The sequence below is a fragment of the Haliotis asinina genome, chromosome 12, assembly GCF_037392515.1.
Source record: "Haliotis asinina isolate JCU_RB_2024 chromosome 12, JCU_Hal_asi_v2, whole genome shotgun sequence".
Taxonomy (NCBI): Eukaryota; Metazoa; Mollusca; class Gastropoda; order Lepetellida; family Haliotidae; genus Haliotis; species Haliotis asinina.
Genome location: NC_090291.1, coordinates 20699500 through 20721323, shown reverse-complemented (window position 1 = coordinate 20721323; position 21824 = coordinate 20699500). Strand labels below are relative to the sequence as shown.

The 21824-nt window shown below is 37.6% G+C and overlaps 1 protein-coding gene across 1 annotated transcript in view; it reads left to right on the top strand.

Annotated features, from left to right (window-relative positions):
- Positions 1–16338, top strand: part of LOC137259034 (uncharacterized) — a 108787-nt gene extending 92449 nt beyond the window's left edge. Inside the window, exon 7 of the mRNA XM_067796739.1 lies at positions 9017–16338. The gene's annotated coding sequence lies outside the window, so the exon portion shown is untranslated. The remainder of the gene's footprint in view (positions 1–9016) is intronic.
- The last annotated feature ends 5486 nt before the right edge of the window (positions 16339–21824 follow it).

Below are 21824 nucleotides of genomic sequence, written 5' to 3'. Positions count from 1 at the left end.
TGAAGCATGGGTACAAATCTTAATGTAACCATTGCTAGATTTTGCCAACAAGACAGATGTAGAGTTATCTCCCTTCCAAAACATGATTCAGTGTTGTTAGAGATAAAGAATTACTACCACGAAGTATTAAATGCGTTTGACATTCCCAGTTGGTACATTTAAAAGTTATACATTTGGATACATTGAAAAGGATACAAAGGATACATTGAAAATAATAGAATAATAGAGTGCTCAGCCAATCGGAAACTGACTTTAGTTTTTGTGAGGGATAACACCACATATAAGCCGAGTTATAGGACTGAGGATTATACGGGTAGTTATATCAGTTGCCATGTGCCCAGAGTAGAAGATTTAGCATTAATCTGTCAACTGATGATGTCAACTGATACACTATACCCACTGGTGTTTGACGTTAAAAGTTTACATTTGGTTGAATTTTCCATTTGGAGAACAATTTTGGTATTCAGGTTTCTATTATATCCAAAATATTATCAGACGATTTTAAAGAATTTAAAATTCACATGACGCTGGAAGAATATAAACAATTTCTGTTTGTCATGTGGAAAAGTAGTCAGTACTATTGACTCCATTCAAGAACTTTATATAGGGATTCCAAGAATCAGCAAAGTGTTATGAAAATCTACAGAATACTAACAGTCAGTGACACCTTCACAAGCTCAGTCACAAATGATGTCTTCAACAAATGAAGCTACACTTGTCAATCCGGGAATGTAGTATGCCTACTTATGTGCAAATATACTGCAACAAACAATGTGTTGGTGAAACCAAAAGATGTTTCAGAATTTGATTATCAGAACACAATGCTGATATCACTCACAAACATGACAAACCTGTCACACTCCATTTAAGCAGAACATCATGGCAAGAATGATCTAAAGTTTGACATCATCACATAACTCCGAGATCACCCAGCCTCTGAACAAATCACCCTAAAGAGAAGGTCTCTTGAATTAAGGTGGATTTTTGAGCTCCATACGTTCCAGCTGCAAGGACTCAATGATAAGATTGTAGGCTGAAATATCCCTTTAGCCTTTTTCTGTATTCTTCTCTGATATAGTCATCCACAATCCTCGTGGACAATCACGGCACCTCGTGATCCTCCTGCAAGTGCCATTGTTCCTTGCAACATTACCGACCACGTGACACTATAGAAGCCACACATATGTGAGCTCTGCCTCACCCAGTTCACTAGAAAAGATGCCATCCTTAGGCATTCTCAAAGTAAGCATGGTAATGTTCAACACATTTGTCGAATCTGTGACAAAAGTTGTAGTCAGAAGGACAACTGTTCAAAGCACTTTGGAAGGGCCCATGGATCCCAATTTGTACCGGAAGACTTGTACCAGTTCCCACTGTCTCCACTTCAAAGACCAAACTGACATTATCCAAGGATCCAACCAGCATCCACCCCTCCCAACCATTTCAAGAATGGGACCATTGAACCAGTAGCTTATGTGCGATTCATGCCCATTCCACTGTTCCTAAACAGTCCTACACCATCACTGAGGATCATGGGCCATCTTCCGACCCCAAAAAGCAGGGAAGACATCCCACATCGCGTCCATGCCGGAGAACCAGGATATGTGCAACCAACAACATTACTACAGCTGGATTCCATCTTTCAAGAATATCATCAGCTCCACCCGTGAGCAACACATGAGGACATTTTAAAGACTTCTGTGCTGCTTACATTAACAGAGCTTCCAGTCTAAATGGCACTCACCTGTGCACCCAGGTGTGCCCATGTATTTTGTACATGAACCATGTACCCATAACACTCCAGCTGTGAGTTTATATTAAATTATATAGATTACCCCCCTCATAACAGTGTTACTTTCCCCTATTTATTGCTCTGATATCTAGGGACCCTGCCTCTGCTATTTGGAGAGACCACATTTTTTTTCTTAAACAAATAAAACAAATTCTTGTTCTATATATAATAACATCTTTATTCAAAGAAGGATCACAGTGGTACCAAATTTTTTACAATTTACAGGTTCTTTACACTAACTACACAGCCCTTCATTGTTAGAGATACAATCTGGCAACAATGTTTCACAAAATCACACATTTTCTCAACCCATTTTTCCCAACCACAGCACAACAATGCTACCATTACCAGTGGCGAGTCCCCACCAGTAAAGAGCTGTGATGCACAGTCAGAAAACATCCTGTGTCATCACAACACTGGCACCAAGACCTTTCTCTATATAAAGGCACATGCTCACTGTATTTGTGTGATGAGTACATACTTGCACGAAACAAGATAACACTTCACGCCGATCAGGCCCTGTGTAGTCTCCTTGCTATTGTCTATGTCTGAAGTCAAGTCAGATTACAGACCCTCCAGGAGATCAAAAGGTCATTAATTGTTACATGTAATAACTATATAGTGCACTGGAAGAATAGTGCCCAGGTAAAATTAAAGATTCAAAAGTCATTTATATGAATAAGATCAGTGAAATTCATATGTCTGATGATTGGTATTCCTTGATGAATTCATAAATGAAAAATAAAGAGACATAGATCTGTCACAATTGTTCTGAAATCACTGGAGGATTGGCACCCCCAGCATTTCTTTCAGGTGTCCGCCAACTCATTCAGATAACATTAATCACAGCATGTATAATTTGGGTCAGCTTCCATGTCATACATATTCCTGGTTGCCATCAGTCAGCACTTCAACTAACCAGTTTCAATTCACATGGCTGTGAACAGATAGACTTGACTTTGACCCTACCCTAAAGTCTGAATCAGTTGTTTGAAGGATTATCATATGGTTTTGATTTCCTGTCTCTTCAAGATTTGAACCTAGGACACTTCAAGAAACTATATGTGAGATTAATACCAGAAATGCTTGACATGCCCAGACTCTAAAAGTTTTATTCAATGCTCACCAGACACCTCTGCTGCTCCCTTGCTTCCATCAAGTACCTACAGAGCCTGTGAGATTTTCACAAGCTGAAACCTGCATCTTCATGATCTTCATCTTCCATCATTAGGATGAGAGGCAGTGAGGTAGCCTAGTGATTAAAGCAGTCACTTATCAGGCTGAAGATGTGGAATTAATTCCCCACATGGGTACAATGTGTGAAGCCCATTTCTGCTGTCCCCCACTGTGATATTTCTGGAATATTGCTAAAAGTGACATAAAACTAAACTCACTCACTCACTCATGAAAATAGTGGCCATAATATGAAACTGGTGACTGCCAACTCCATAAAATCCAAGTGATGGAAGATTTCTTCAAACCAGCTCTGTACACCTACCAACAGAGAAATATCGTTTTTGGCTTCAGGCAGTGATTTCTCAGTCCATCAGGTGCTTTTGACTGTTGTTTACATCATCCCACCACTACTAGAACATACCGTTTGGTACACAGTTTTCTTGACTTGATTCAGGAAGATTTATTCTCAACATAAGTATGAATCTTGTCAACTATTTTCCACCCAGAGCCATTCAAGACATTCCAGAGTGATTCCACTTTAATCAGAAAGAATAGTAGTTAACAAACTGGACCAAGTGATGGCACAAAGGAGTGATTCAAGGTATTGACTTTTAATTTGGTCTTGGGAATGGTCATGGTCCAGCTTTCCTATCCAAATGTTCGGAGGAGTCTACTTCATTTCTCTTCCACCAAACAAAGGCAAACCAGCTCACTTTCAGCAACTTACCAGATTTCTCAAGTTGATGATCACTCCACTCCTTTTCAGTGGTGGATGTTTGTACCCTGGAACCTTACTTGTCTGTCCATGATATGAGGGAGATTGAGATTACATCCACTGTTAAACTGGATCATCTCACTGAGGACACAGACTTTGGATGTTTGTGGCATGTATGAACAACGAGCTTCCTGTCTGTCAGCCAGTGCAACATTACGTCTACTGCAATGTCACATATTTGTCTGATTCATGACAAGCAAATAACTGAAGTAGTCATGAGGTGATTTGATGCAACCTTTTACCTCTTTGTAGAATGTATTACCAGCAGAACCCACTTCTTCCAGCATTGCTTGAGTTTCTTCACCCCATTGGTGTGGAAGGTTTCATCCCGTTGATGTATCTGCATCTTTTGCATAATACTTGCCAGGCAAACACTTATGCTGGATATGGTTGATATGGAACATCTTCAGTGGGTTATATCCAGGCATGCATTGCAGCCATGATGGCAACTTAAACATGCACAGGTGGATGTCCCAGGGTGAACAACCACAAGTACTTCATTGTGTATTTACAAGCAACTGTGAAAGCAGACTGGTGGAATCTGGGCTATTATTGGTCCTGCCTTTCCAGAGGTAGACCCAGGATTAACAGGAAGCCCAGAAACTGAAACAATCATCATTTTAGCTTTGGAAGAGGAAAAAGTGGTGATGATTTGACTGCCTCTAGTTGACATTGGTGTTTCACCCGTGGTTTCAAACCATTCAACAAAGCCAGTCAATTGTAAATGTTAACAATAGATGAAGAACCTGGAATGTTTCTGATCAGGCCCAAAAGAAAACTTTAAGTGCAATTCATACCTCTGAATATTCTGTTTGCTTTCTTCTTCTTGTTAGTTGCTCTGCCCACTTCTGAACAATGACACAATGTTTACATGGATAGCAAATATTGTTACCCTTTTTATTTGGAGACACTTGATGATACTTGTGTGTTTCCCGATGTTGTCCATTTTCATAGACTAGAATGCTTAGTGACATGGAGGTCTGCATACCATCATGTTAATGATTAACCATGCATCTTCCATCGTAAGGCTCAGAACTTTATAGGTCCTTGTTGTCATCCTAAGATCCTAACAAATTCATTGATTGGGTGGTCAAAATATCTATGAGGCTCTTCCAATCAGTTAATGCTGTGCTTTAGGCCCAGAGTCCATTATTTTCCATGCCTCTTTGATATAACTGGAATACTGCTGACCACAGTGAGTGAAACCCGCTAAACCATCATGTACTTCAAAGCATGCAGAAGACATGACAAAGTCATTGATAAATGTGTAGATGGATGTCGAAGAAATGTGTCAATGTTTGTACACAGACTCAGAATATGTAGATCATTGTCATTTAAAAGGGTTTAAACAATATTTGTTTCCACAGATGACATATATCTGCATATGATTTATATATACATATAACAGGTTTTTTGTAAATTGGCAAACAGGCAAAATTGCAATTGTTAATGCCTCTCCCCATGGAACATACTTGCGCAGACGTCACACGTTAATTATGGAAAACAAAACACATCAACATTGTTGATGCTGGTACTGAGAGAAGTTTCTTGGAGTTGAACTGATGATAATGGTACGGCCTTAATAGAGTAGTTATATATCATTACTAGATGTTATGTATTAGTGAATCAATTTGTTTCTTGAATGACTGTGGACTGATAAGTTACCTTCAGAAACATTCAGTTGGCTATCACTGAGCTGAACTTTTTTATATCAAATCCATTGGTGTAAAATGTTTGTTCTGTCTCGAATGATACAAACGTGAACACAAAAAAAATAATGTAATGGATCTGGTCACTTTTGACTCTTAGGTACAATGAATGTAAGTGTGTTTCATAGGTGTAAATCTACAAAGGCTCATTACATATTGGTTGTATTGTATTGCATGATGAATATATGAACTGTACCTGATTGTCTGTTCTTCTGAAACATGAGGAATGAAGTCTGTCATGGTCATGGTTCCGGAAGCATGGTGTAGATTGTATATTGTTGAAAATGGTCATTACTACTTGTAAGTGACATCATTTTTTTTCAACTTTTACCATTGAAATCATTTGTTACAGTTTAGGAGGCTAAAGTTTTTATAAAATGGATTTCTTTCTTGAAATACACTCTTGTATTTCCTGAACGTATCTTATGTTTATCGAAAATCAGTTGGTATCATTTTCATACCATAACAGATATATATATATATATTCTGAAAGCTTTCTTATAATTTCTTATAGTTCGATGGAGGAGGAAGTTTGTAAAAGTGAATTCAGTTACGTTTAAAAAATATAAAGTACCGTGCCCATTGAGGACAATTTAAGATGAGTGCAGGTAAGCTCCAGAACCATAGCACTATCTTCACTTTACATTGAGGTTAAGGATAAAGGCACCAGGCCTGTTGGTGGTTATCACAAGCTGCTTCAATTGCTGATAAAATTAATGGAAAAGTGTCAATTATTTCTCTGCAATATTTCAAGTTCATTAAAAATAGAAAGCATTTAAAATATTAATTCCTTGTAATTTTTTTATAGCACTTTATGGAATTGTTTCTCACTGCAGAAGTATCTTAGAGAGATTCCTCAGTAAACTACTTACAGGCAACTGTCATGGTAGATTGTACAATCTATTCTTGGCCTGGGAAATTAATGATAATTTTGGCACCCCATGTGTTGAAAGTCTGTCTGTGTTTGAGATTGTTACATAACAGGAAATGGCCTGCGAGGAGGAGAAACAGTATTGCTTATCTATACAAATGTATATGTATGTACTGAGTCCACCCCCACAAGATCCTCATTTGAACTAAGGACTGTTTATGCTGACTTCCTTTGTGTAGAGAAGCGTCATTAATCACACGAAAATAATTAACATCATTTGGTGGAGGCATTCTAACACATCCTGTTGTTTTGGTGTGCAGTTGCCCCTCCATTACGTCTGCAACATGCACATGGGCAAATTATTATGTCATGGAAGGATGCGATAGCTTTAGCTAGGTGTAGAAGTCTCTCACCAACGTTTGATGTAGGATCGGTTACACATCGAAATGTCACTGGATGATTTCTGAATTTAAAAACTTCTGCATGAACTTTTAGAAATTCATTTGTTTAGATCACAGTTTTTGTCGCTTCTTGGGGTAAAATGTTTGAAATGATGAGATTTTGGCAAATGTGCTCCATATCTGTCAGGCACTGGCATGTGAATCATTTATAACAGTGAACACTGGGCATCTAAAGGCTTTTCACACTTACGAAAATTAAGCTGGAGACGTAGAGACAATTAAAGTGGGGCTAATTGCCTGAAAATTTTCAATCTCTGTGGTGAAAATCAATGCGGGGTGAATATTTCTCCTGACAGATTATTGCAGAGAACACTCTCGCACCTCTGTTAATTAACGAGCTCGGTGACGGATGCATACTTAGCGCGTTGGGCAGGTTAATTAGGTGTAAATTGAAATTGGAAAAATGTCAGTCTACCAAATGAATTTTTGTGTGCCCATCTGAGCTCCCAGTATCTGTCGAACCATTATTTGCACCAGGCAGCTAAAAACAGCTGGTTCGAAGAGGGGATGAAGATTAATTTTTTACAATGATCAACTGTTTCTTCATTTACGAGACCTAACGCTTTGGTTTTTGAGGGCTCTAATGTGTTTGTACGACCTACGTCTAATGTAGCGTACATTTCCCGGTTGGTCATTAACGCAAGGCGCTTTCACCATTTCCACAGAGACCCCACTGACGATTTTAAATTTGCAAATTATGCAAATGAGCAATGATTCTTTTCATTTTTGTTGTGAATTTTCCCAGTGATGTCATGCAAATATGCATGAATAATTATAACCTTCCTGAAATTCAGTTATACTGTTGTTTCAAAGGGGACTAGAAATTGAATATCACAGATTTTGTATCAACGGAAAACGTTTGTCGTAATTTTTTTTTTCTTTGAGGCCATTCCCTTGTCGATTGAAATTGAAATGTCTGTTTAACAATTACATATTTCTCATTTGTTTCTGTCTGTTACATTTGATTTATCAAATTTGGCGATACATTTTACATAAACAACATCCAATTACTATGCAAATTTCTATCTGTGCTGCACAATTAAAATTGGATCATAAGTTTTAAATTGAAATGTTGGAAAGTGTGTGAGGTTTTGAAAGAGTAATTGCAGTAAAGTCTCAATTTAATTCCGCCGGGATTACTGCTCTGTGAACATTTGCAATGAATCTAAAAACAATCAAAGTTCACCTTCCAGTTCTGTTCTTTGATTAGGAAGACAAGATTAAAAACATTTGTCTCCATAACATGTGTTTCACATTTATCAGTGTTAACAACATCAATGTCTGGAGTTCTTTTTATGCACACAATAGTTTCAGCTTAATATATCTTACAATGAGGTGTAGTCTTCTTTACAGTCTACCTCCTTTCTGTGCTTGGTGATCACATAGGCCATAGATGTATTAGTGCTGTTCTACCTGATAACATGGACGTGTTATTGAAGCAGGAAATATATGACAACTTCAAGAAGTCAACAGGCATATTGACGAGGGATTTCGATGAACTGTACTGTAAATTATTGTTTCCACAGTTCCTCTTAAGTTTCAGTTGATACATTGTGGCTTCATGTATCACGCTATAGAATGCCTGGCAGTAAACACATCAGACAGTAAACATCTCTGTGTTCAGACAGTAAAGACATCTCTGTGTACAGAATGTAAAGACATTTCTATGTACACATTTCTATGTACAGACAGTAAACACATCTCCATGTACAGACAGTAAAAACATATCTATGTGCAGACAGTAAACACATCTCCATGTACAGACAGTAAAAACATCTCTATGTGCAGACAGTAAACACATCCCTATGTACAGGCAGTACACACCTTTCTATATTCAGACAGTACGTAGCTCCCTATGTACAGACGGAGCACATCTCTTTGCATACAAAAAGCCAGATTTATGAATGTGAACTTCTGTATTGTGATACAGGTTATATATTGTGGATAACAACATTTTTGGAGTGTATGCTTGCTCCTTCATCAGGTCAGTGATTAAGGAGCAAGCATACACTCTGATACGTCATGTTATCCACAATAAAGAAGTTGACATTCATAAATCTGGGTTTTCTTATGCTTCTAAATGCCCTTCAAATATTTTACATCTCTATGCAGAGACAATAAACATCTCTCTATGTACAGGGACTGTGTTGTTTCCCTCATATTCTTTTGCTGAAGATGTTGAACCGTGGCACAGATGAAACATAAAACTCATTCACTTTCTTCTTGTTTCAGGATTGGACTTGAACAAGAAAATCCCCAGAAAAATGACTGATTACCTGAAACGGAAAAATCCACCTTTCAAGAAACTGTTAATTAATAGATATGTCCTCATGTCAGCTTTGTCCGATGACAGAATAGACGAGTCTGGCATCACCTAATTCTGTTTATACTGTCAGCTGATTCCTGCACAGACATGGCTGTGCTTGATCACAGAGAGGGAGATCAGAGTCTCTGTCCAGGGACAGCATCCTGGTTGTGAATGCCCAGTTAAGTAGATTTGTCAGATTATGACATAGACAAATGTGTTCTTGGTAATGTCACTTAAACTGCAATGGACTTAAATGAGAAATATACATGTCTACAGATAACACACAAGAAGATTTGTGTTAGTTTGCTGGTAAACTGTTCTTGTCAGCGACCATTACAACCTGAAACAGACTGACCTAAGACATTTGCCTATTGGGTAAGCATTTCATCTATGTGATTGTGAATTACTAACACAACTGTAATGTTGACTGAAACAAGTTTGTCTACCTGCATGAGGAACCTCAGTTTAGTTTCATAGTTGCCAGTGTACCGCCCTGTACACATAAAGCTTGGTGTCAGACTCCATGGCCTAGACTTTCAAAGCCCTCTCAGTGCTAAGAAGTTAATGTTAATGTATGGTTCTTGCCACTATCTTGTGGCTAAGAGAACTTAAAAAATATTGGCTCTGGTCGCCAGAGTGCTACCTGTACAATTAAAGACAGGGTTTAGTCCCAAGTTGTAAGTATGCTACATTTCTCCCTCTGCATGTGGATGCTTGTGGAAGTCAACCAGTCAGCCTATCCTAGCTTGTCAGCCATACACTTGTTGAAGTTTTCAAGATAAGCAGGCTTCGTTTTCCTAGTTGACACTTCTACACCCTCAGAAGTCTTCAAAATAAGCAAGTTTCTTTTTCCTACTTGCCACATTTACACTCACTGAAGTTTTCAAGACAAGCAGACATCCTTTTCCTGCTTGCCAGACTTACTCTCACTGCAGTTTTCAAGATAAGCAGACATCTTTTTCCTCTTTGCCTCATTTACAGTCACTGAAGTTTTGAAGATAAGCTGACGTCCTTTTCTTGCTTGCCACACTTACTCTCACTACAGTTTTCAAGATAAGCAGACGTCTTTTCTCTACTTGCCCTTTTATACTCACTGAAGTCCTTGAAGGTTAACAGCCAGTTTTTTTCATTTCTTTATAATTACACTTTATTATTATTGTCGTGATCATTGTGTCTGAATTCTTAACCCAACGCTTGTGATGTCATGAAACAACATAGAAGTTGTGAAGCATACCTGACATACTCCTGTTTCTGTTTCATTTTCATATGGAAATTACTGGGAATGCAATTGAGTCTCGTTAAAAAATGCTTTTTGTCTAGATGCCTTGAGCACATTGTCGTGGGTTAGTGAACAAGTGCTACATTGTATTCAAAATGTGCTTCATCCATTTTGTTTCCTGCAATAAGAACCCAAATATGACTCGACGGGTTGTTGATGTATGATCAGTATATCGTGTAACAGTCACATGACAACATGTGACTGACCTTGACCTAGTAAATGTACATTTGTTGGTCATTTTGTGGCAGTTTTGAGTTAATTTGATTGTGAATGTGTTGGATGTGAACTGTCATGATCAGTTTGATGATTGTGGAGTATTTGTTGGTGCCACATGTATCATTTGGTGGCCACATGTCACACCGCATGTTTGTGGAATAGAGATGCGCAGTCATTTGTCATGGAACCAAATTATGACCAGATCACAGTGCTATTGATGTCACAGGACTACCAGTATCATCATATTGGTTGCTTTATTGTCTTCTTGTTCAAGCCTACTTTCAGGGATCATATGGCCAGTCTGTGATTTAATGCAGGACCATCGAAGCATTTAATTTTCCTGAGTTGGCCATCATGAAACATTTCAACCCACAGGTCACATGACTGCACATGGAGTCATGTGACACACCACAGCTTGAGTTTCACACAGGGTATCATTGTTTCAGCTGTATATACAAACTTCTCTGTGTACCATGTCTTTCAGGTGTGTAGCAGTCAGGTAGAAACACATGCTGATAATTCCTGTTACCTAACTCTGAGTCTGCCAGGGTGAACAGCAGATGGCAACGTGAAGGGTAAATCCAGAAAAACACTATTTCATGTCACTTGATCCATCATTCATAAACTTCACTAAAGGTGATCCTGAAATGTTTGACTGCATAAGTTCGGTAATCATTACTACAGATGTGTGTTTAAGTCTTAATTATGTTACTTTTTAAATCTCAACTTGTAAATTAAGTAGCATTCAAAGAACCTATTTTCTTTAACGGCATACATGTGTGAATGAATATTTTATGTTTCTGTTTGGTTGATTACATGAAATATTTTGTAAGAAAACCAAAGAAAGATTCACGGTGCACTATTGTGTCACAACAACCCCTCTTGTGGAAATTCTCCAGATTGGAGGAAGACAGTTTGTTGTGCAAGATCTTTGTCCATTTGGAGTTACACCACCTTTAGTCTTATAGTGCAAAGTTGCATGTTAAAACCGAGGCAACTGATACTTGTGATGTGTCCACTTGTCTGTTGTAGTGTACGTTTAGTCCAGAGGGTCTGTACTTACTCTTGCAATCAAACTACTGTGCTATTGTTACTGGTTAGGCATTTGTTGGAGTTCAAAACTTTATTTAAAAATCAGGAATCTTATCTTTCTCCATTTGAAGAACCAGATAACCAATGTGAGGCCAAAAGGCATGTGGAATAAGGAACTTTTAGCATCCAGTTTGATTGTGAGTGTTAATGCCAACATCAAGATGAAAATGTACTTTTAGTACACTTAATTTTTTATTTTTTTTTATTGTCTTTGATAGATATTCTATACATTTTCTATTGTTAGATACATTGTACTGAAAATTATCTCACAAATATGTAGACCATATAAGTTATATTTCTAGATGGTTTTATGGCAAAAGGTTTGTTTTACTATACGTATAGAAAATCACCACTATAAAACATTAAGTTAGTGCAAGATATATTGCAATGATTTTGTATTTTATACCTGTATTGATGTATTGCCTTTACATATATGTGCCGACACTGATGCTGAGATATGGTGTTCCGTAGAGCAGTTTATGTATCGCTATGGCCATTGTTTCTATATTTTCTTTCCAACTATGCATGAAATTTAGGACTGTTCAGTAGTTGGTAGATAATTATGACTTTACAAACAACATAGGAAACAACAACAAACATTTTGTCACATATCTGACCTGTATGATTGTGAAGCATCTTATAACTCTTGCATTTGGCTGATGCATATTTTAGTCTTCTCAAGCAGGTGCAGATTAGAAGACATTTTACTCTACTGGCTTAAAGGTTTGTATATTGAAAACTATGTGTTCATGTATAGTTTGAGATGTCTTGATTAGAAACACAATATGGCTGCTGTCGGACATCTTTGCTAATATGTCAGAGTAAAACATGATCTTACCTTTAGAGAGATATGCATACTTCATAGCTTTAGGTGATTAAATGAATCCTAATCAAAATTACAATAAATATTTGATATTTGCAACATTTATATGTTAAGCTCTGAGCCCTTAGCATGATCATATTGGATCAAGGTATGTGTGTTATTGATTTAGCTGACTGAACTGTCTCTGTCTTCTGATTGGTCTGTAATTTGACGGAACATTATTGAATCTGGGTGTGATTATTGAATGAGACTTCTGTGCCCTGTTGAAGTCTTGAATGACCAATAGCATGTCAGTAATGTCCATTAGATATAAGGTATAATGTTTCTTAGTCAAGAACTCTTTATGTCACTTCATTACAGTTGAACATTTAAACGTTGAAAGTTATATGTGCATCAATAAAATAGTTGAAATACTGTGGTACCTAGCAAAAGGCCATAGACAACAGTGTTAAAAGCATAAGGATGTTCAGCATTTTTTTTATACTTTCAAGTGGTTAAGTTTATCTGATTGGCTAAGCTTTAAAAGACTGTTGATCATTGAGCTCATGGTGACATAAATTTTCAAAATATCATGAGATAATGCTGAAAATATCAAAACTGTATTTATATCAGATATGCTCCTACATATCAGTTAACCAGTTGACTAAACTTGCAGTTATTTGGTACCAGTACTTTTTCTGTTAGCATGAATCAGCCAAGGTGGTACATTCATAAGGTATGAAGTGTGTTGATTCACGCGTTAGACAGTAAAGGCACCAATAAGCTTGAGCCCCATGGTTGTTTCTTGCTAAATCTTTATGTCTTGAACAAATGAAGAAAGATAAATGTGATGATCATGACAACCAAACTTTTCTGCCTATTATTGAGTGTGTATCTGAAATTTTGAGAATTTCAGAATTTCAGATTATTTTGAATCATTCTTTGCCTCTGGCTTTTCATTTCTATGTAGCAAAATAATTCTAGTATGGTGTAAGTAATGGTGAATGATAAGTTAAAAGCATGTTTTACGAAATGTTGAGAGAGAGTTACCTTCTCCTCTGTGTCTCCATGGACCATAGCTGGTTGTTCTGTGTGAACAACATGGACCATGGCTGGTTGTTCTGGTTGAACAACATGGACCATGGCCAATACATGTACCACTCATATTGCAATGTACTACCCAGCATGTAATATGCAATATGTTATAACAAAGGTATCAATACTCTTGCTTCATGTACATAATATGTATTATCATGTTGTTTCTCTCTCTGTGTTAAAATGCACATTCCATATTCATCATGAAACTGACCCTCGGCCATGACACTCCACACTGCAAATTCAAAACATGATCCAAATGACATGGCTTTGCTTCCATATATTTTCCTTGTGAATGATGTAGCTTAATGACAAACTGTGGTATACTGTGAGCCAGTACCTGTCTATATCTCCTAGGATTGTACTCTGTTACTCAGCAGTTCTTGTGAACACAGGTGACATATCTCACTTGACAAAATGAATTGTGTGTCCTCTACAGTTGTAGCTAGCACCACTGCACTTTCAAATACCAGTCAACTGGTATGCCTCTTTAACTTTTCTGTATAAATGTTTTTGATGACTTCAATCATTTTGTTTGTAAGTGGATTTACACAATCTCTTGTGTCCCATGGAGAAAGTGCAATCATTCATGGAAAGGGCATGAGATGCTTTCTGAACATCTGAAATGGCTGTGATACGGAGATTACTTGCATGAAAGTTATTTCAGTCCTGTGTCTTTCTTTATCACTTGGTTGTATTAGTTTGTAATGTCAGCACACTATGATGATATACTGAGTCTCAAGCTCTAAATAAGCTGCTAATCAGCTATGACATGCTTATACACAATATTTGGTCATTTGGAATTTCAAAATGAGCAATCAGGTATTACTTGCCACTCATACACACATGAATATACAATTACTTGCCCAACACTAAGCAAATAACAGATATTACACTTTACTCATAAACATCTATAACATTAAACAAACACATATTACTTTAAGCATTAAACAAATATTTTACATTAAGCATAAAAAAACACATATTACTTTAACTGTTTATCATACATATTACTTTAAACACTGAACAAACTATTACCTTTAATGATAAACAAATATATTACATTAAACAAACACATATATTACTTTACACATTGAACAATTTTATCACCTTAAACATATTAAAACACTCTTTAAACATTACACAAACAAATCTTACTTTAGACATTACACAGTAAAGCACTTGCATACTTGCCCAACATTTATCTAGCACGAATAGTACTTGCCCAACATTTAGTGCACACACGTTACTTGCCCAACATTCAACAAGCATTTGCATACTCGCCCAACATTTAATAAACATATATTACTTACCCAACATTCAACAAACACTTGCATACTTTCACAAGAGTTAATAAACACATATATTACTTACCCAACATTCAACAAACACTTGCATACTTTCACAAGAGTTAATAAACACATATGTTACTTGCCCAGCATTCAACAAAACCAAACTTGCCAATCCATGTCATTATTATTTCATTATTTTTCTCCTGTGAATCACATCACAAAATGCTATATTCTGGTTGGTCATTTATTTCTTAAAACATATTTAAACCTTTACTTTCTTGCTAGTGTACCACATGTTTTCAACATATTTGCTCTTCAATTTTGGCATACTATATTTGTAAGACTTATATTAACAAGTAGCCACTTTCACAGCATTCCATTCACACTTGCTGAGAAATAATGTAATACTGCAGTAGCACAGCCATGCATTGTCAGTTCCATCACACTGGATACTGAAAGCCATCTTGATATTAGAACTGCAACATTACTTACTACTTTCACTACTGGTACTGTCTCAACGTTCTTCCCAGCATCTCAGTTTCTGAGGGTGTGTCTGTCCTTAAAACAGATGGGTCCAGTTCATGTTAGAAATGTATACCAACACTTTCTCCTTTACTGCAGCCTATGTGTTACTAACTGCTAGTATGTCTTTGCAGTCAAACTAGAACTGATAGAGTAATTTAATAGCAATGTATTTGTCTATATTTAACTGTATTTAAGGCAAGGTTTAAGTACTGTTTTCATAGAAATCACTTACTAAAGGTGCTTGTTTTTACTATTCAGGCAGTAGGAGTGAGGGCATGTGATATACATCCTAGAGATAGTACATTTATAGTGTAAGGTTTGTATGTGTTTTCCGAAGGAATTCCAAAATGATTCTCATGTTTTCCTAATCTCAGATGAGTATATACCTGTTTCTTGAAGTGTTACATGTGAAATATACTTGAGAGTTTTTAATATATTTTTCAGTTTACATTTTGGAATTTGATAAACATAAGACATCCTTTGAATTAACAAAATCATAACTGAAAAGAAAATAGACTTGCATAAAAACTAAGTATTTAACATATTGATTGATGAAATATCTTGTGGAGAGGAATCATCTGACACCTTGAGATGGATTGTTTCATATTGATTTTACAGTCAGTTGACTGAGTGTATCTGTTAAGTTTAAATGTTTTGCCATTGTCGCTATGATACAGCAGTGTTGTGTGCATTGCGATCTCACTAGCCAGTGTGATACTTCAGCTTTTTATCATATATGACATATATATACATTTGCACGCATTGAGCTTCATATCAAACTAGTCCTCTCACTGCGTTGTCTTTGCTGTTATTCACTGTTGAACATTTTGTTATGTTTTGTGAATCTCGAGAACAAAATCTATTTTTCTGCTTACTTGTATTGTTTTCACTGCTTCTTATTAGTTCTTTACTTGTGCCAATAAAGATGATGGTACCACCAATCAAGCAATGTGTTTGTTGTTTTATCAGTATACATGAAGCTTATATATCTACATGTAGTATATGCATCATACATATATTAAGGATGTATTTAGTCTTGGGTTGCCATATGGCCATGGAGAGTTTAGTGTTTCACAGAAATCATCATAGGCTCAAATCAAAGCCGTTTGTCAGAACCTAAATCATCTCAGACATCCAATGACAAGGTGACATGCCCATTCATAAGTAAAATATTGATGCTAAACCAAACTCATTCATTTATGTAGAGCCCATGATTTATGGAAATCATGTTTAGGACTGGCCTTCAGCAACCCATGCTTGTAAGAGGCAACTAACAGGATTGGGGAATCACCCTTGCTGACTGTGTTGACGTGTATTTGTACACCAGTTGCATAGATCAATGCTCATGCTGTTGATCACTGGAATGTCCCTTCCAGACTATTATTTACTGATGGTATAGCTTGAATATTGCTGAGTGTAGCCTTAAAAGAAACAAGCTTATCTGAACACAGTTTTGGCATAGAAGTGTTTGGAAGGAATTTATTTTTTAGCTTTGGAAAGTTTGCATTTTGTTCATGGACACAGGTTTTCTAATGACCTGAATTAACAAATTCTTAAAGACTGTTAATAATAGTGTTCCAAAACAGATGTCACCTATTGGAGAATGTCAACAACACTGACACAAGTCCATTATTGTTCCCCCAGAAGCTATAGTAAATATGTATAGGAGACAGTCCCTAATGATAAAGCCATTTTTTCCATTAAGGCATTTCAATAAAAACTATTTCGGATAACTTGATACGGCATTTCAGGCATTGTCTTAATACGATGCTTAACGTCTCTGCTATCTCTGATATTCAGTCTTGCGTTTACGTGGACAGATTAATTTCTTTGTTTAAAACAATTTGGGTTTTCTGAGATATTCACAAGAATGTCGGGTGTCGTTAAGTGACTTATTTGGTTCTCCAGACAGACCTTAGCGATTGGTAATCATAGAACCTTGAACAATCTAAACAGACTAGACACAACTATCGGAATCATTCTCCGTTTAAGCTGTCAAGGGACAGGTTAACTCAGTGTCAACACAACTGCCAAAGAAACGTGGAGGCGTCATATGAATATTTTCTTAATATGATCAGTGATTCAGTAGTTATCTGTAAGTCTGATTATAAGTCAGTTGTTAATGGTAATCGTATTGTAATGTTTCAGATCCTTCTCCCAGATGTCCCAGTATAACCGGTATCAAACGCAAGCTGTACTTCGTGTTGTGTCTATTATGCATCTTGGTGACTATTCATTGACATTGTTTCATGTTTTGATATCATTACGTTTCTGAATATTTGTTTGTGTTAAATATGGCGTTTTCATAGAATGTACAGGTATGTCGTCAAGACCCCACCATTGTGATCTTGATGAATATGGAGGTTTGTCTTCAGTGTCATGTGGGAGTTTTGTGTGACATGATTTCCAGCGCTATGACAGGGGCACATGTATGTACGTTGTGATTCTTGGTTTAACTGTCATTCACAACTGTTCCTGTTGTCATCTGTCTGTAGGTTTACGTGCTGAAGTCTACATATGTCACGTGTGCCCAGCGCAGTTTTATCAGCATACCAAGTAGGTGATGATTGACATACACCACAAATCGTACTAGTATTTTGTGTATTTTAGAACCTTTGTAATAACTCTTTACTGGACCCAATATTCAGTATGCTCGTGTCAGTGGTCAAATACTACAGTCAGGGAAGATCGCAAGTCGGCAACATACTACGAACAAAAGTAGATGTTTTCCAAAATTAATACAAAGTGTATCCAATAATGAGACTCATCCTCACACAGTCCAGGTGAAAGAATATGACATCATCCAAGTTTTAATAAGTTTGAAAGTTTCCAAACTTCACATGGCCAGGACTAACTGCGTGGCCCCTCTGACCACGCAATATCTACACGTGTTGGCTTAGTAAGTATGTCTTCGTCCATCCTCAATATCCCTGGCAACCCTTTCCCCTCAGGCGCTAATATTTATTCCACGTTTCAATACAGAAATGGTTGGTTTTCTTCCAAACAAATTAGGAATTTGTTAAGTTGACTATTCATCTTCTAATTAAAAATCTCCTCCAATATTCTTAACGCCTCGATAGTAGTGGTAAATCTTGGATTTCTCGCCTCGGCTCTTAGCAATCATTTTCTAACTAACTTTCAGACGCTGAGATATGCCAAAACACCTAAAATTACCATTTATGTAGTACAAGTGTGTAGACTGGTATTAATCCCGAATGAAAAGCAGAGGAAGGGAGAGAGAGGGTTTGCTCGCTGCAGCTCATCCCCCCTTCCGGCATCCGTCTGGAAACATTAGTGAAAACCGTCACCCTAATGCGGCCATTCAGCCTAATCTGTACCAAGAATGTGTTGACGAAATGTTGATTAATGAACAAGTGAGAACCAAATACCTCAGGAGCACACAAGACCAATTGGCTAATGACTACGTCTTTATCAACTCGACGTTGTTACGATATATATAGGAATGTTTTAACATGGGATTCCCTACTCATATGAAAGAAGCTTGTCACTGGTGATCAGACACTCTCAATCTTTTGTCAGAATTAACGCTGGTAACATTTGATGAGTAGACTACCCCTGCCCCCTCACCCCCTCACCCCCTCATCCCCTCACCCCCTCACCCCTCCACAACACCCCCCTCTGCCAAAGACCCTCTCCCAACTCCCGTCATTCTGAACCTACCTTCCTGCCAATACAAAGTGTCTGGACATGTCATTCTGGACGCTCGAGAAACTCCAGAGGGTTTTCCCAGTTATGTAGACAGGTCTTTTTAAAATGCGTCATATCACTTTTTAACAATTCTGTAGTGAACTCATTACATGTTCAGAGAAGATGCTAATGATTGAAAACCGACATAACAGTATTGGTAGAGATATTTACGGCTGCTATTTCATCTAAGCGGCAAAGGCTTAGCTGATTTTATCACAGACAGTTTAGTGTTCAGGGTTCCAACACAGTTTTGATTAATTCCCTCCTGGTTTAGTCATTGTTCCCGCTCGTGTTCTCATTTGTTATTCTCTGTTTGAACGCACATTGAATGTCTGTTGCAAGTAAGACTGGGCCAAACTGCTTGATATGAAATCCCCATCAACTGTTCTGTGATATGACCTTATGACGTCTTGTCTATATTTACTATTTGGAATTAGGCCCTTTGTTTTCAGATGAGGTTTCCAAGGGCAACCATACAAAGGATAAACTTAAAAAGGAGTAGTGTTATTTATGGCCATCAATTTTAAAAAATCAACGAAAGAAAGGATAGAGAAATTCATTGTCTAAGTATTTTTTTGTTAAATTACACTGTAACGATTACCCCAAGAAATAATTATATTTTCACTTGTGATGTTTTTTGTTGTTGTTTTTCCTGGTGCACTGAACACGCTTTAATTAAACATCATTGATTTATTTCTGTTCCTCTCAAAGAGCTGACTAAGGTATTGTGTGTGGTGTATATTTGACTGTGTATGAATATACCCATGAACATAGTTCCTTACACGGTATCCCAGAGCAGTGCAAGTGATTCAGATACCAACAACTTGCCTTTACTGCTTCTGAAGCGTGTGCCCACAGAAAACGAACCGCGACATTCCCCATTCGTGATAACACAAGGACTAGTCTAGCCTAACGAATAAGACAAATCAACATTGACGATGAAATAGTTTCACCGTTTACAGATTATGCAAACCACGTTGCCAGCCTCCTGCCGTTGTTTCTTGTTCATAAAGCCGACATTTTGAAAGCACGGTCTGTTTGCTCCTTCTCATAAGTGATCATAAAGAACTCGTCGAAATTACCTCATCCCGGCCGTGTACAGCGACACCCTCCACTAAAGGCCGTTATGTATACGCTTATGAATTGATTGCTGGTGATAAAGTGTATATCTTATGGTTGGCAATAAATTTGCGCGGACCTATGGCTATTAAAAGGGCCATAACAGATCGCGGCTTTACCAAGAGGGTTAATTAAGCTGGCTGTGTCTCCATTTGCATACTCCCAGCAACGTCAGACAGTACCCGACCTTTTGACATCGTCAGATCTAATCGGTCAAGGGGCGATTTCTTGGGATAAATAAATGCATGATTAATGACCAAGAGATCATGGTCGGCGGTCATATTTGTGAAAGGGTCAGACATTTGGACAGAGCAATGAGACAAGGGAGGGAGAGGGCAGAGGGGTACGAAGGTTAATCGGTTATCAAGAAAACATATACATAGAGATGAAATAACAATGATGTGTTTATTAACCGTTGACCATATTGTCGCGGAGATGTCGTGAATATTGATGGTGGGGTGGCACCACAGCGGTGACGATCTCGGAACCATGTTAATTAGGCTGTGTGTGACACGACTTGACACCGTAACCGCTTATTTAGGAGTCTTTGAAATTACAAACAAACACTGAAGATAGATTTATGACATGTTGTATGCTCTTGGGAAGTATTATTTAGGCATTATTACACAAGCAAGCTTCACTGACGTTACGTTTATTCTTTTAATGGCGTCACAGACGACGGAATACTGAAACAATGGTTGCTAGGCTAAGTTATATGTGCACATGTGATTATATGACACTGGTTATGTTTCACCATATTAAAGAGCAACACTTGAAAATAACAAGATGTACTGGTAACTATTTAATCCAACGCCTCTAATACACCATAAGTAGGTCAGGTGCAATTCCCATAGCTGACAGCTGATCACTGATACGACACACTCATGTGAGGTATTTAGTTACATCAAAAACGGTTTTTCACTTTAAAATATTAGTGATAGCAAAACAATCTCCATAGTAAAGATAATATCGCTTTACTTGTTATACATTTTTATAGTCATTCACAAAATCCTGCACCTGGTATAGTTTGAAGTTTTCTGTCGACAGTTTTTGGCAGAGACTTGCTATGGATGTAGCAAACGTTTTGTCGTTCTTATCTAAGAGTAAGGAATTAAATATTATGCTTCCACAACAATATGAAGTTAACTGCTCCTGTTTTATTGGCGTGTCATCGTTTGCCTTTTTATGTTGCTGGTGTTAGATTCGTTGAAATACGGCAGTACAGCCAGTTTCACTCGAGCAGTGCGAAAGTCAACGCACTACGACCTCTCGTGGTCTCGAAAAACTGTCCATTTATGACAAGTGAAAATGGTCTGTTGTGGTTCGGTACCTGCGGGTACACTTTGTTTAACGTGTTACGTCCGTTACAAGTGTCAGGGACATATGATCGCGAGTCCTGACCCGGGTTCTCTCTTGATTGTTTCCATAAGTTGTCCGCACCATTTTCGTGAACAAAGGTTTGTCTGAGACTATGTGGGATAGCCCAGTGGTTAAAGCGTTCTCTCGTCCTGCTGAAGACCCAGGTTCGATTCCCCACATAGGACGTCCCCCTCCATGATATTGCTGAAAATTTGCTTAAAGCGACGTAAAACTAAACCCGCCGT